Source organism: Cucurbita moschata, unplaced genomic scaffold (genome assembly GCF_002738365.1).
Source record: "Cucurbita moschata cultivar Rifu unplaced genomic scaffold, Cmos_1.0 Cmo_Scf00069, whole genome shotgun sequence".
NCBI classification, from domain to species: domain Eukaryota; kingdom Viridiplantae; phylum Streptophyta; class Magnoliopsida; order Cucurbitales; family Cucurbitaceae; genus Cucurbita; species Cucurbita moschata.
In genome coordinates, this window is record NW_019268585.1 from 745,120 (window position 1) to 759,862 (window position 14,743).

A 14,743-nucleotide genomic window follows, 5' to 3' on the forward strand; every position below is an offset into this window, starting at 1 on the left:
CGTTGAAAATAACCTATAACATGCATCTAACATGCTTTATATAACAATTATATAATCATCCATTCCATGCAATAATATAACAATTTATATCTATCATTCATGGAACCCTAAACATGCCTACTATACATTATAACACTTATAACATACTTGTAATGCATGAAACATGTTTAGCCTGTGATGGGATTTTAAATCTATATGACATACTTTATGCATATAAATTTTCTATTCAATTAAAACATACATTCATAATGCATAATTAACTTGATAAGATAAGGAATCACTATAAGGAGAGTAAGATTCGAATTACCTTGTTGATCGAATATCTCAAGACAAGAATATTGTTTGAGATTTGAATCACTCCACAAGCAAGATTGATCATGTCTAGCTTGAATGATTCTTGTTGATCAAATATCTCAAGGCAAGAACACTTGCTTGAGATTTGAATCACTCCACAAGCAAGATTGATCATGTCGAGCTTGTGATAAGGTAATGAATCAATACAAGGGGAATAAGATTCGGATTACCTTGTTGATCAAATATCTCAAGACAAGAACATTGTTTGAGATTCGAATCACTCCACAAGCAAGATCGATCATGTCGAGCTTGAATGATTCTTGTTGATCAAATATCTCAAGGCAAGAACACTTGATTGAGATTCGAATCACTCCACAAGCAAGATTGATCATGTCGAGCTTGAATGATTCTACATGCAACCTAAACTACATAGAATTGCAAAGAAACTTAGCCATTGGCTAAAGAAAGCACAAATGCTCCTTTTACTATATCTTCAAGTCTCCTTACAAATACAACATACATGGCTTTATATAGCCTCAAAATGAAACTACTAAAGACATTCCAAGAGTTGTAACATTCATACTTAATGGCCATAATTAACCATTATGTAATTGTAACCTAAATAAATTAAAAGTCTTAAAATATAGTAATGAAATACAATAACTCTAAATTGTAACCCACCCAAAATTTACAACAATCAAACTTTATTCTTCTTCAATGTAGCATGAATTAAAACATTTTTTGATAATTTTGACAACCTTTTCTTCACATCTTCATTGAAGTATATTGTATGATTGATGTCTTTTGGTTCATATCAGCTTGAATGATTCTACATGCAACCTAAACTACATAGAGTTGCAAAGAAACTTAGCCATTGGCTAAAGAGAAGCACAAATGCTTCTTTTACTATATTTTCCAAGTCTCCTTACAAATACAACATACAAGGCTTTATATAGCCTCAAAAAAATGAAACTATTAAAGGCATTCCAAGAGTTGTAACATTCATACTTTATAACCATAATTAGCCATAAAGTAAATAAAAAGTCTTAAAATACAATAACTCTAAATTATAACCCACCCAAAATTTACAACAATCAAACTTCATTCTTCTTCAACGTGACATGAATTGAAACATCTTTTGATAATTTTGACAACCTTTTCTTCACATCTTCATTGAAGTATATTGTATGATTGATGTCTTTTGGTTCATATCATAACTAAACACACTAAAGTGGATTGGTATTGGCATTTTAAAGCAAGCAATTAACTATATTATTACATTAATAATTAAAAATAACTTGAACCGCTCCCGAGGATCACGAACCGGTCGAACCAACCCTTAAAAACGTTGAACCAGACCCCAACCGGCAGAAAAACACCCAAACCGCCTCTTCCATCTTCTTCTTTGGTCCAACTTGCTTTTGTTTCCATTATTGATCAATTATAACCTAAAATGGATTCTAATGACTCCATAAAAATTACAGACCTTTCTTCACTCATTAAAGCCCATACACATTAGGCCAATTAAAATGATTGTATCAAATGGAAGCATAAAAAAAATGCCAAAACCATAAACATCCACTTTACCAACCACAAAATTTCATTCATGAAATGGTACCCACCATGCTCAAATTAATGTAAATAAAGTGCCAAAAACTTACTCTGATACCAATTGATGGTGTTACTATAACACGTGCGGAAGCAATTTGGATATTAGGCACTCTAAGTACATCAATTATAGTAAATTAACTAGCATGTTCACAAGTATTAAAACTCAACGAGTTTGAGTACTAACCTTTTGTAGTTCAAATTCCTTTTTACTCACGAACCAGTTTCGAACCACCATTAGTGTCTTCCCTACTATTCTCCGGCCTTAGAACGGGATTGTGGAATCCGGTGAGTGACTAAACTTGGAAGGGATTTAGCATGTGTGAAGAGAGAATTTGTGAAGGACTTTCTCAAGTTTTTTTTTTTTTTCAAGAAAAAAACCTTAGTATTCTCCTTTTTCTTTAATTTAATTATTTTTATTTGTTATTTTATTTTTGGCTATTACATAATAAATAACAATAAATCTTTTTAATTTTTTTTTTCATTCTTTCCCCTGTAAATTTGAATTATCCTCCTAATTTTCTCAAATGAGATATTTTTTTATTTATTTCTTTTAATCTCTTACTATGAGAAGTTGACGACTACTTATGAAGAACTAAAAAAGGGAAATGGATATATAAAATATTAATGGTAAATATTTGATTGTATTATTATTATTATTATTATTATTATTATTATTATTATTATTATTATTATTATTGCTTAATTTTTATGTATATATAAAATATTAATGGTACTAAAAAAGGGAAATGGATATATAAAATATTAATGGTACTAAAAAAGGGAAATGGATATATAAAATATTAATGGTAAATATTTGATTTTATGAATTAATTTGGTAGCATTGGAGTTTTATAGTTATTTCATAATAAGATTATAATAAAAAAAATATTTCAAACAAAATTTTGAAATTAAAAAAAAAAAAAAAAAAAAAAAACCTCTCTCAAAATCTATATATATGTATAAAAAGAAACAATGGCAAAATCCAAAAGTAATTGCTATATTTTTCAATTATTATCAAATAAATTAGATTCACTTCATTTAAATTGTTATATTTCAAATGTATTGGGAAGTATTCCATATCATTTTAATTTTTAATTTTTTAATTTATTGGTTGTTCAATGTATATAACGAAAAATTACAATAATTATTAACTTCTTGGTTGTTCAATGCATAAAGACAACAAAAAATTTTGGTCCCATTTAAAAAATTGTTCTCCTAATAAATTGTTGAATGTATAAATAGAATGACAATTAATTCTTTCAAACCTTACCAATTATGAGGATAATAAATTGGTGAATACAAATAAATTCAAACAAAGTTTTTGTTGGTGTCGATCCAAATCAATCTCCTCATCCGTCTTTGATTGGATATATAAGAAGGGAACGTTTGATCGAACTAAAAAACCAAAGCATTCAGGATTCAAGAAAGAATGAATCTTTTGATAAAATTCAGCATCATTTCATATTTTCTAGTGATAACGACAGCGATAGAGAAACCATCTTTTGTAGGCTCAAAAATTTCTACACAACCATTGACAAAATAGAAGGTGACGGTTGCTAACCAATTGAGCCCAGGTCATACTTTATTAGTTCACCGCAAATCAAAAGATGATGATTTGGGTGATCACACGCTATAAGTAGGTCAAAGTTTCTCATCAGAATTCAAAGTAAATGTAATAGCCCAAACCTAAATAAAGAAATAAAGGATAAAAATAATTATAAAAAATAGTTAAAATTATAATAATAAAAAATTAATTAATTAATTAATTAATTAATTAAAATAAATAAATAAATAAAAATAAATAAATAAAAAAACCTTTCCCCATCTCTCTCCACTAACCTCTCATCCCTTCCCACAATTATCTCTCCTCTGCCCATGTACGCTGCAAAAAAGAAACAGAAAACCTGACAAAAAAAAAAGAGAAAGAAACAGAAAACAATCGTCATATCTGAGAAGTATTTGAACAGATTGCAAATTTAGAGATTTTTGTCAGTTATTACGGTAAAATTCTATCTCAGAACTCCTTTTCCTTTATAGTTATGCTTATAAGAAATTAATTTAGGATCAACTCTTCTTTCCTATCTTACCGTATGTAATAATCAGATCCCATGTTCAATTAATTAGATTTTTTTTAGCATCGGAAGTTATAGGAAATAAGGTTAGAATCAATATAATTTTAGCTGGCAGATCCATAAATCTGTAAGATAGTAGCCAAATTAAAATTGGCCAATAATATCGGTTTACATAATGAAAATAAATATAGAATTAGAGTAATATCTTATTTACAGATGTTTACAAAACTGAGAATCTATTTACAGAATGGGAATGAAAATAATTACCATGAAGGAGGAGGGAAGATTGAGGGAAGATTTGTTAAACAGAATTTAAAAATATAACAGGAGATATCAGAGGGTATGAAATTAAATTCTGTGTAACAGTAAATATCAGAATTTTAACAAGGTAAATTAGAGAAATAATTGTATAGAGTTCAACTTGAAATTGATGTCATGAACTCATATAGGTTGACTCGGATTTCAAAGGACGGAATCGAACTTTCATTAAGGATATATTTGTGACAACGACTTAAGCTAGCCAGGTAAGTGACCTTACTATCGACATGGTTATATTTGATGTTGACACGTGCTCTGTGGTTCGGTACGCGTCATATATATTGATATGTGTGAATTGTCTGTGGATCGATATGCTTTCTATATGTTATGTTATGCTATATAATATGTGGATTGTATGATAATAATTATGGTACGATGTGCTCTAGGAGATGTTTGAGATAGGATACGAGAAGGATGCACAAAACAAAATGTAACGATAGGAGTAAGATACGTTCACGAAATGTTAGGTTAGGTTACATACTGGAGTGCTATGGATAGGAGAGATTGATGAAAGAATACGGTTAGGTTATGGGTAGAAAGGGATAGGTTTGTGATAGATTGATAGAACGATGGCGTTAGGATACGTTCTGGTGATGATATGACTAAGGTACGTCACGTAATGATATGTCTGTGATAGGTATAAGAACGTTAAGGCTATGGTAAGTTAGAGAACGATATGACTAAGAAGTGTTTACGTTATGACTTGGTTATGATATGATCCATTGTATGCTAGATTATTGTGCTTAAGTACGAAATCATGTGAACGTGAATGTATGTTATTTATGCTGCTTAGTTGATGTGATATGAATGCATGTGACGATGTGTGGCCCTTGTACGATTATGGCTTGTTGTATGGGTATTGGAATGTAACTGAATGAATTGTATGACATGAAATATGGTAAATTGCACGATACATAACCCCGCTAGGAATATGTATGATACGTAACGAAATGAGAATGAGAATGACATGTAAGCATGAAAACGTGGCGCGGGGTTATGCTCATTAAATGATGACTGTAGGACTAGTGGGACCTCATGCATATTGTGTGTTCATGCATTTGGGGGGATACCCCTATCCCATCACGAGGGTACGGACGCGTACATCCAAATGGCAGGACAACGATCGTTATGCTCCGCATAGCGCTACCGTGACGGTTTTAGTTTTAACGGGTCCCGGTGGGCCCCTAGAGCATGCCCACCGGCTAGGGACAGTGGCCCAGTGGTGTGCGAACTAGCTGGTGAGCCCATACTCGCACGTATGGGCTGCGTGTAGAGTATATGGTACACGTCCACGATAACCTGTTAGGATTACACCGTTGGGAAAACGAAATGAAACGAAACGAAACGAAAAAGAAACGTAACGAAACGAAACGAAACGAAAGATAGGTCCCATCATTTCATTGCATGTGATTGTTGCATTTAACCCCAATAGTGGGGTCACTTACTGAGTATTTCTTTAAATACTCAGGCCGTGTGCTACTACATTTTTCAGGTTAAGGCAAGGCATTCCTGTACGGCTGACGACGGCATCGCAACTCGAGATCATGGCACATGCATAGGCTAGTGGTATTTATTTTCCTAGACTTAGGATAGAATAGGATGTTTTAAACTTAAACGCTTATTTATTTTATTTCGGGTCTTTTGTTGTGTCGTTTTAAAGATGTTTTCGAAACACGTAAGTCCATGGCTGTGTTTTTAAGTTAAAGGTTATGTTTTATGAAATTTAAATGAGGTCTTCCGCATTCAATATTTATGGTTTGCATACAGTAGCAACCTTAAATTAAGTGGAAAATTTCGGGTCGTTACAGTAAATTTTTTAGCAAACACCCTTTTCTGGTGTAATCTACATACTTCATCAAATAAGCATGTGTCAATGGAAGTATTTGAGCCAGAGAGTCATGATTGGCTAGGTTATAGATGCAATTACGAGACTTGCAATTGGGATGCTAGAGACAATGGTATTTATTTGGAGAATCTTCCTAAGAATGTAGATGAGTTTGTGCGTAATTGGGAAAACTAGTATAAGTATATCGTGATGAGGATGGATCGTTGGAAATATTACTTTTCGATAACTTTTAATATAAGTTTATACATATCATGTAATTTCCATACATTCATCATCCCAAGTCAATATTAATAAATATTTCACATCAAAATATGCTTGAAAATTTAAAAATATTTTAAGAGAAAGTACTCAAGTGGTGTATTATGGAAATCGAAGTAAAATAGATAAATCTAGAAAAAAATATCTAATATAACGACATTAATTATTTTTAAAAGAATAAACGTCACAAGTTACCTATTTCATATTAAATACATCAATGTAATTTAAAAAAAAAATTAATGAAGAAAAAATGGAAATGATAGTATATTTATATGGAAAGTTTCATTTCAGTTTTCAATTATTAATTTAATAGTTATTCAATTTGTAATAAATGACAATAAATTTTGTAAATATACTTTTTATTATGATCTTTTTCATCCTCCCATTCCCATGTGGCCTCTTCCACCCATTGGTTCCCCCACCACACCTTGATAAATGTAATTTTTCTAGTGCACAAAGTCTTTATTTTGCGAGCCAGGATCCCCACCAGCTTGAGTCTTCAGTCACGTCCAGAGCCGAATAATCTATCACATGCGTGGGGTTCACTAGGTACTTGCAAAGTACCGATACATGAAACACGTTGTGTATGGCTAAGAGGGATGGGGGTAGGGCTAACTTATATGCAACGGGTCCGATTCGCTCCAAAATTTCAAAGGGTCCTATAAAGCGCAAACTCAGTTTGTCTTTGCATCCGAACCTCAAGACGCCCATCATGGGGGCCACCTTCAAGAATACCATGTCGCCCACTTCAAACTCCAGGTCTCTTCGTCTCAAGTCCGCGTAACTCTTCTGTCTACTCTGAGTGGTGTGCATTGTCCCCCTGATCTGTTGCATCGCATCGTTCATGACTTGGACCAACTCCAGACCCACCAGTCCCCGTTCTCCTACTTTATTCCAGCATAATGGTGTCCTACACTGCTTTCCATATAATGCCTCATACGATGTCCTGTCAATTGTCGTCTGATAGCTGTTATTATAAGCAAATTCCATGAGGTGCAACTTCGAGTCCCAACTTCCAGTGAAGTCAAGCACATAGGCTTGCAACATATCCTCTAAAATCTGGTTCAAGCGTTCCGTTTGTTTGTCGGTCTGTGGGTGAAATGCTATGCTGAAATCCAGTCGAGTGCCCAACACTTTCTGGAGTCCACACCAAAATGCTGAAGTAAAACATGGGTCTCGGTTTGATACAATTAACACAGGAACCTATTATGAACCGAGCTCCATATTTTCATGGTACGAGTTCAAAGAGTCCATGAGGAAGCGTTTTGTTCCACAATATTTTCAACGGGACATGACGCAAAAGCTTCAAGCATTGAAACAAGGACGCAAATCTGTGGAGGATTATTATAAGGAGATAGATACATTGATGGATCGATTTGATCTAGATGAGGACATGGAGGCTCTCATGGCGCGGTTTCTTAATGGGTTAAAACACAGAGATTGCAGACAAGACTGATTTACAGCCTTATTCTTATATCGAAGAGTTGTTGCACATCGCAATTAAGATTGAGAGGCAAATCCAACGAAGGTCTCAACGGTATTCTTTTAAAACTTTTCCCAATTCTACTTCTACATGGAAAAAGGATAGTAAGAGCATTGTTTATAAGCATAGAAATCAAGAGATTAATGAGAAGCCTCAAACTAAATTTGAGAAAGGTGAGAGTTCTAGAACAGAGAATGAAAAAGTAGAAAAGTCTACCGTTCGAAATAGGGATTTAAAGTGTTGGAGATGTCAAGGAGTAGACACTATAGTAGAAATTGCCCAAATGCAAGAATTATGACCATCAAGGAAGGGCGAAATTGTTACAGATGACGAGGCACATGACAACATAAATGAGGAAACTGATGATAGTGAGGAGTTTAGTGAAGAGAACCCTACACATATATCTTTGGTTACTCGACGAGCTCTAAACACCCACATTAAGGAGGACGGCCTAGACCAACGAGAGAACTTATTTCAAACTCGGTGTCTTGTTCAATCTGTACCTTGTAGTGTTGTCATTGATAGCGGTAGTTGCACCAATGTTGTGAGTTCCATTCTAGTCAAAAGACTTAATTTAAAGACACAACCACACCCACGACCCTACAAGCTTCAAAGGTTGAATGATCGTGGGAAAGTATGGGTAACTCAACAAGCTCTTTTACTATTGGAAAATATGTTGATGATGTTTTATGTGATGTTGTATCCATGCATGTTGGAGATTTACTACTGGGGAGGCCTTGGCAATTTGATTGTCGGGTAATGTATGATGGGTATGCAAATCGATACTCTTTTACTCACAATGGAAGAAAAACTACTCTTGTTCCATTGCTTCCAAAAGATGTATTTATTGATCATTGCAAACTTGAAAAGAAAAGGCAAGAGGCTGATGCAAAAGCAGAGATTGAAAAAGAATCAAGTGATAAAAAGAGCTCGAGTGAAAAGCAAGAGAGTAGCACTCAGCCTAGAGAAAAAAAAGAGAGAAAAAATAAATCAGTAAGCTTGTATGTTAAATCAAGTGAGACTAGGAATGTTTTGCTCTCTAACCAGAATATTCTTGTACTTATGTGCATGGGGTCTTGTTACTTTACTAACATGCTTAACCCTTCTTTGCCTAGTGATTTTATTGTGTTTTTGCAAGAGTTTGAAGATTTATTTTCCGAGGAGATGCCTAGTAGTTTGCCACCACTTAGAGGAATTGAACACAAGATTGACTTCATCCCTGGCGTGCCTATCCCAAACTGACCAGCATATAGGACTAATCCAAAGGAGGCTGAAGAGATACAAAGGTAAGTAAGTGAACTCTTTGCTAAAGGGTATGTACGTGAAAGTTTGAGTCCTTGTTCTGTTCCAGTTATTCTTGTATCTAAGAAAGATGGTTCTTGGCGTATATGTGTTGATTGTAGGGCTATAAACAAGATAACTATAAAGTATAGGCATCCAATTCCTAGATTAGATGATATGCGTGATGAATTGCATGGATGTAGTCTTTTTACTAAGATTGATTTAGAATCGGGTTATCATCAAATTCGCATGCATGTTGGGGATGAGTGGAAAACAGCTTTTAAAACCAAGTATGATCCTTATGAATGGTTGGTTATGCCTTTTGAATTAACTAGTGCACCTAGTACATTCATGAGACTAATGAACCATGTCTTATGAGAATACTTAGGTAAGTTTGTGGTTGTTTATTTTGATGACATCCTTGTTTACTCTAAATCTTTAGATGATCATATTACCCATGTACGCAATGTTTTGACTACTTTAAGAAACGAATGTTTGTATGTAAATTTAAAGAAATGTAGCTTTTGCATGGACAAAGTTAACTTTTTTGGGTTTGTAGTTTCATCTAATGGTGTTGAGGTTGATGAGGAGAAAGTGAAGGCTATAAAATATTGGCCTACTGCACCTAAAAATGTAACTGAGGTAAGAAGTTTTCATGGTCTTGCAAGTTTCTACCGTAGGTTCATTAAGAATTTAAGTACAATTGCTTCACTCTTGAATGAACTTGTTAAGAAAAATGTATCCTTTATATGGGAAAAAGATCAAGAACTTGTTTTTAATACTTTGAAAGAAAAATTGAGTTCTACTCCCTTGCTTGCATTACTTAATTTTGAGTCAACTTTAGAAATTGAATGTGATGCTAGTGGAGTAGGGATAGGTGCTGTATTAATGTAAAATAAAAAACCTTTAATGTTCTTTAGTGAGAAGTTGACTGGTGCATCTTTGAGGTATCCAACTTATGACAAAGAGCTTTATGCTTTGGTTCGTGCATTGCAAACCTGGCAACATTATCTTTGGCCTAAGGAGTTCGTTATTCATACGGATCATGAAAGTTTAAAGCATTTGAGAGTACAAAATAAACTCAATAGATGACATGCTAAGTGGTTAGAATTTATTGAAACATTCCCTTACGTCATAAAATATAAACAAGGTAAGGAGAACATTGTTGCAGATGCTTTATCACGAAGGTATGTCCTCCTCAATACTTTGAATGCTAAATTGTTGGGTTTTGAACACATAAAGGATTTGTATCAACATGACATACTCTTTGCTCCTTTAGTTGAATCTTGTGAAAAAGGACTCGTTGTCGATAATTACTTGTTGTTAGATGGATTTTTTTTTCGAAAATGCAAACTTTGCATACCATCTTGTTCCATACATGAGCTACTTGTGAGGGAAGCTCATGGAGGTGGTTTAATGGTACACCATGGGGTTTCTAAAACTTATGATATGCTCTCGGAACATTTTTTTTTTTTGGCCTAAAGTGAGACATGATTTTAATAAAGTTTGTGCTCGTTGCATAGCATGTAAACAAGCTAAGTCTAGGCTTCAACCACATGGTTTATACTCCCCATTACCTGTTCCTAATGGTCCTTGGATTGATATATCAATTGATTTTGTTTTAGGTTTACCTAAGACTAGGAAAGGTTATGATAACATCTTAGTTGTGGTTGATCGATTTAGTAAAATGGCTCATTTTATTTCTTGTCACAATACTGATGATGCAAAATATATTGCTGACTTGTTCTTTACGGAAGTTGTACGATTGCATGGCATTCATAAAAGCATTGTTAGTCATCGTGATGTAAAATTTTTAAGCCACTTTTGGCGTGTTTTATGGGGTAAGTTAAGAACTAAGCTAGTATATTCAACTACTTATCATCCTCAAACGGATGGACAAACTGAAGTTGTTAACAAAACCATGACTACTATGCTTAGGGCTATAATTGATAAGAATCTTAAGACTTGGGAGGATTGTTTGCCATTTATAGAATTTGCATATAATAGGGTTGTTCATAGCACTACTAAATGCACAGCTTTTGAAATTGTTTATGGCTTTAATCCTTTAACCCCATTGACTTGTTACCTATGCCGTCAAAAGAGTTTGTGAATTTTGATGCTAATGTCAAGGTTGAGTTTGTTCATAAACTGCACAAGCAAGTAAATGAACAAATTGAGAAGCAAAATTCCAAGGTTGCCACCTGAATTAATAAAGGATACAAGATTGTCGTCTTCAAGCCAGGAGATTGGGTTTGGGTGTATTTTCGAAAAGAAAGATTTCCTACTCAAAGAAAATCTAAGCTTTTACCACGAGGAGATGGATCATTTCAAGTTCTTGAGCGTATCAGCGACAATGCTTATAAAATTTATTTACCAGGTAAGTATGGTGTTAGTGCAACTTTTAATGTTGTTGATTTGAGTCCTTTTGATGTAGGTGATAGCTGGGATTCGAGGACGAATCCTTCTCAAGAGGGGGAGAATGTTATGAACCACGACCAAGAAATTTCCATACCTCAAGGTCCAATTACAAGGACGGTAGCTAAGAAGCTACAACAAACCTTTTACACTTATATTCAAACTATGGTGAGCTCATCAAAGGAAATTCTAAATGACGTTGGAGACCTCCATTATATGTTGTGCAAAGTTGAGTTTCAAGAAAGAGATGCATTAAATGCACTTTAAGTTGCATTAATGAACTCAACTAAAATTTATGGAACTAGTCCAAGGATGACAAATAAGCACATTTTATTCTTTGCACTATCTAATTATCATTTAAATATTTGTTTGTTTTTAATATAGGAGTTAAGGTTATATTGTAACCTACATAGGTTACCATATTCCACCATTAACTAATCATTTTAATATGGAGGTTATGGGTATTTCTCATTTACTAGCAAATTTAATTTGGAAGTTATGTCTTACGTTAAGGTTGTAAAGGCTATATAAAGCCTCGTTTTCTTTGATTAGAAACATCACATTTTTTTAATTAAAAAATGAATAGAATTTCTATTTTTTTAGCTTTGTTGAGAGCAAATATCTTCTTTGCAAATTCTTGTGTTTAGAACTTGCATGCTAGAGTCATTCAAGTGGTAGTGATCAAACCTCTTGTGGAGTGATTCGAATCATGAGTTTAGAAACGAGTTTTTTTTACTCTTGATCTTGATCATCAAGGTAATCCGTTTCATACTTTTTCTTGGGTTAATTCCATATTAGAACCCCATGTAATCTGACTATTTTCTTCATGTATAGATGTGCCCAATTGCCCACTATGTAGGTGGCCTTGCCAAGGAGGAAATGTGGGGACTTTGTCAATCTGTCCACGATCACCCATATGACCGTGTAACCCTTCAACGTCTTAGGTAGGCTCACTATGAAATCCATGGCAATGTTCTCCCACTTCCATTCTGGTATGTTGAGAGGCTGTAGTAACCTTATTGGTCTCTGTCTAGGTGACTTGACTTGTTGGCAAACTAAGCATCTATTGACGAATTCCACAATATCCTTCTTTATAGCACAACACCAGAAGTGGGGTCTGATGTCCTCATACATTTTAGTACCACCAGGATGCATGACGAATGGGGAGTTACGCGCCTCCTTCAATATTTTACCTCTCAATTCCTCTGTCGCCAGTACACACAAGCAACCTTGATACAACAACCCACCATCTGCTGACTTGGAGTACCCGCCAGCTTGTTCTGTCTCCATTTCATTAAGTACCCTTGCAAAACCCAAGTCTCTTACCTGCGTCTCAACGATTAATACATTCCAGTGCTACTGCTATTTCAGCTCGCTCAAAATTTGCCTGCACCCTGGACTCTTTCGTGATTAATGCCTATGAATGTGCTGTCTTCCTACTTAGGGTTTAGGGTTTAGGTTTGCAACCACGTTGGCCTTCGATGAGGCCAATATTTGTCAACAGAATTGAAAGAAAAAAAAAGTAAATACAAAACAAAGAAAAAAAATGAAAGATAGGAAGTAAATGATAAGATAAGGAATCACTACAAGGGGAATAAGATTCAGATTACCTTGTTGATCGAATATCTCAAGGCAAGAACACTTGTTTGAGATTCGAATCACGAGATTCGAATCACTCCACAAGCAAGATTGATCATGTCGAGCTTGAATGATTCTACATGCAACCTAAACTATATAGAATTGCAAAGAAACTTAGCGATTGGCTAAAGAAATTCCAAGAGTTATAACATTCATATTTAATGGCCATATGATAAGAATCACCGTGTTCCAAATGGACCTATTGCCAAGATTAAAAAAAATATGACAACAATAGAATTCAAACCTATGCACGATAAGCTCAATTGATTTCAAACCTATCGCATTAGCCACTCAAACATATCAATACTTGTGAGAAAAAACTATTTTTAATTTCATAAATTATGTAAAAGTCAAATGGTCAATTTGACTTATTCTTTGTGGAGATTAGAGGGGATCGAGAATAAATCTTGTCCACAAACATCTCGAATAAATCCTGTCCACAAACGTCTTTTGTCGAGAGACTATAAATACCCACAATATGTTATGTAAAATTGAAGATTCGTGGATGAATGTAATTCAGATCTCAAATTGAGACGTTTCCCTTAGAAATCCGAGCATCATCTTTGCCATTTCTAAGTTTCAAGCAATTCTTGCGGTAGAATTGCACCTTTGCGGTAGAATTGCACCTGAGCCATTCAATCAAGCCTTGATCAAGTTAGATTGTGGAGTGACTCAATTTAGAACAAGGTTTCCAAATCTTTCTTCTAGATCTTCGATCGTAAGAGGTAATCTAATTCTAGCCTTATCTCTTGGTTGATCCAAATTTCGTATAACGAGGTGTTAATTACTTTGATTCAAGGGTTCTTGCTTCAACATAAGCTTGGATCGTTGGGCTGAGGATTAGGGTTGCCTTATCATTTTGGTATCAAAGCGTAGATTACATCTTTATGGTCGAGTCTAGAATTGATTTTATCTTTAATTTCCGCTATTATTTATCGTCTCTTTAAATCTGTCATTTATTTTCTTACCACCATTTTCATCGTTCTTCATTATTTTTCTACTTTGTTCTTAGTGTCCCGTTAAAGATCATATTTAGATCTTCAAAGAAAAAAAAAATCCTTATCATATTGTTCTTAACAAATCCTTATTATTAGACCATTTGCACGTTTATTTGAAGATCAAATAATTTTCAAATCTCATTTTCCCCTAAAGCATATAAATCTAGATTTGTTGTGTTTGATCTTCACGACCATTCTCTTTGGAATTCTTTTTTTTTGCTTGTGAAATTATATTCAAAAATATCTTTGTTCATTTCTTGTTTTATTTTGTTGTTACTACATAATTACCTTGTCTTGATTGTCTTGAATAGCTCGCTACTATCAGAATTTCTTTATCCATATTACTTACTGATAAGCACCTACAATGCTGGAATTTGCAAAGCTAGAGGTCCTTCTAGAATTCTTGCAAAACGCTCACAGAGAAAGCTAACTTAACGGATTGATTCCAACCAAGAGCTGGTTAGAAGATGTATGACTCTTAGATCGAACTTGGAATCTATGATGGTCACTCTTAGATACCAAGACAATT

At 34.1% G+C, this 14,743-nt stretch overlaps 1 pseudogene; it reads left to right on the forward strand.

Moving 5' to 3' along the window:
* Positions 1-7,504: 7,504 nt before the first annotated feature.
* Positions 7,505-12,526, forward strand: LOC111438025 (annotated as a pseudogene).
* Positions 12,527-14,743: the final 2,217 nt, after the last annotated feature.